The sequence below is a fragment of the Manduca sexta genome, chromosome 4 (assembly GCF_014839805.1).
Source record: "Manduca sexta isolate Smith_Timp_Sample1 chromosome 4, JHU_Msex_v1.0, whole genome shotgun sequence".
Classification (NCBI taxonomy): Eukaryota; Metazoa; Arthropoda; class Insecta; order Lepidoptera; family Sphingidae; genus Manduca; species Manduca sexta.
In genome coordinates, this window is record NC_051118.1 from 10,807,675 (window position 1) to 10,810,643 (window position 2,969).

General features: G+C 38.0%; 1 long non-coding RNA gene across 1 annotated transcript; it reads left to right on the plus strand.

The window, feature by feature from the left end:
* The first annotated feature begins 1,710 nt into the window (after positions 1–1,710).
* On the plus strand, positions 1,711–2,554 carry LOC119190305. The gene is made up of 3 exons (XR_005112841.1): positions 1,711–1,764; positions 2,175–2,328; positions 2,434–2,554. It is a non-coding gene; the product is annotated as an uncharacterized LOC119190305 (long non-coding RNA).
* Positions 2,555–2,969: the final 415 nt, after the last annotated feature.

Sequence of the window (2,969 nt, forward strand, 5' to 3'; positions counted from 1 at the left end):
GGAGCTGGCGCTGCCTCTGACGTCATCCGGCGGTCTGTGCTCGACCTCCTCGACGTCCGCGGTGGCCTGGTTGATGAATGAGGATAGCGTCGGTAAGTGGCGTGCGTTTATGATTTCCTAGTTACTTTGATCCTAGGTTTACGCAGTTTTGTTTCTATTTATTTTTCGCTCACAATAAGTCTAAAAAAACGTGTAGGTAGTGTAATCATTTTTGTTATTTCCAATTACTAAGTGAGTTATATAAAACTGTAGTTCTTAATGTTTAATTAGCCTTGGTACCAATAATTATAATATTCCTACTAGGTTATTATCATCTACAGTATTTTTTCAGTTTGTCATAACGACGCTTATAATACAGCACTAAAATACGCAAATACAAAAAGCATTGCAGTACTTAATTTTCTCACACATTATTTAAAAACTTGACCTAAATTCAAAATTTTCTTGTCAGGTGGTGGTGTGAAGAGCGAGGTGCGCAGCCCAGGGCTGTGCAGAAGCGAGACAGTAGCTCTATACGGGGAAGCACTGCCGTACGACCAGAGCGCGCTGCCCTACCAATATTACAATAGGTAAGTTAACGCCCCCTCACACACCTCCACGTGACTCCCTTTCGTCTATGCGACCCTGGTAATAAGTGACGTAATTGTGAAAGAGTTGTAAATCAAGAAATATTACATCTTTCTTGTAAAGTATTTTGTTCTTTTAAATATAAAACTTTCCATCACGTAATTAGCTCTAATTACAAGGTGCAGCAGGCGTTTGGGTATTAAGAACGCAAATATGCATGCAAACTTCAAGTTTAACGTTACTTAATTTGAATTAACATGCATAATTATTATCGTCATCATTGCAGGCATATTTACTTAATTAGTCGCTTAAATTTTTAATATAATTTTTTAAGTATTCCGAAATCCCACACCATCGCAGTGACACCGCCAAGTACTAAGGCAGCATAAAATAAAGGAAACAGTTTAACATAATGAAGTATCACTATGAGATTTATGCTTAGAGCATAATTTTAATCATTATACTCGTTATAAAAGAATGCTAGTGCCCATTCATTAATATGAATAAATAAGTCATTTATCTTGATTATGGCCAGATGTGCGTCGAAATGATGTTGACACGCGGTCGACGAACCGCCGAGGATTTGACGGAAGCCGCAAAACAGCTCACGATTAATAAGAATTATCCTTACTAAGCCAATACGATTTCGAACAGTTCGTTTAGTCCAGCGGCGAAGTTGTTCGTATGCCGAAAATTGCCTTCCTTACATAGATATTAAGAAAAACTAACTCAGATAATGGTAGACAGTTAAAGTTCAATGCAGCGTTAGATACTTTCGCTCACATTTATGAACTATAAGCCATAATATCTATGTCATAAACATTATTCTATTTGGACCCAGAATGTAATAATTGCTTTACTACTTTTCTTCATCTGCCTGTTTGTACTTTGTGGCAAAAACACTATACTACACTATACTATACTACACTATACTACAAAACTGACAAATGCTAAGTTACCGAAGTCGCTGAAGCAACACTTAAAAGCATTACCGGGTTTTCGCGGGTACGGGGTACCCTAACATAAAACATTCTATTTTCAAATTAGCGACACAAATCGACTAAAGAAGACTACACGGTCGTGTTTGTTCTAGCATGCAGCAGTATGGTAGTGGCAGCGCGGCCTCGTCGTACGTCAATTCTTCCCTTACAACCAGCCGTACGCAGCGTACCCGCCGGCACACAACACCACCAATAGGTATATAGAGAAGTGGAATAATATTCCGTTAAATGCCAACATAATTTTAATACCATGGAATTTCTAAATCAATACTACTTAGACGTAGACTTTTCGATCCTATTTGCGATGATAATAACTTTTACCAAAAATTTGGATAAGATAGAATACAAGAAGTTCAGCTTCAATTACTTCATCCTAGCAATAGCTTAGCTGGAGTATTCCAACTCCATTATCATAATTAAACACAAATCTTGCTTATCAAGTCACTGCTGTCCATTACAGGTTTTACCACTAAGCCAACGCAACTCGTTCAGCCCATAAAGGGAGCAATGACAATCAACGTATTTTACGCTTAAAATTTAAAAACTAATAAGATTATTGACTTTCTTTTGCAATAAGTAAATAATTTTATTTGTATTTATGCTCAGATCCTCGTGTAAGGCGACGCCGACGTATCTTAGCGCGTATGGCGTGAGCGGCGTAGGAAGCGTGCCCAGCACTGGGTTTGGAACCCAACCATCGCCCTATGCCTACTCGTCATACAATGGAAGCCTGGCTCAATCGTTTCCTACTACCCAACAGGTTGGTAAAGTTATAATATAATTGTCTGACCCAAGTGTATTTCCGATTCCGTATAATAGGCAAATATTCCTATTATTGCAGTATTATAAACTAGATTTTTTACAGGACTACAGCAGCTACGCAGCAGGTTACGCGGAGCACAATGTCGCACAATACAGCGGATATTACGCTGCACCAAGCTACTCTCCTTACGTCAGCTCGCCTAGTAGCAGCGGCAGTGCTGGACACACTTACCATTTGGGGGCGCCTTATCAGGTATATACAACGGCGTTGCTATTATCAGTTCAAACTATAAAAATATTGTGAGTAAAAATAATAATAAACTCATGAAAAAACACACACATATAAAAAAAAACAATTATGATGCATAAGAAAACTAACTTTTTTGGTGGATAAGATTGTAAATGAAAACATACTGCTTTTTAACGCTGTCAATAACAGGTCCATATCTAGCATCGTCTTTTAAATTTTGTTTCGTCTCTTTCTAGCATTAGCACGATACAGTTAGCCATCTCGCTTATCTACGCTTCGTAAACCGTATGCGACTTGAAACGCGTTTGCCATCAAGTTTTGTTTACAAATGAACAAGTTTTATAAAGTTGGTTAGTCAAAAGTTATAAAGTATTACATTTTGTCGTGAA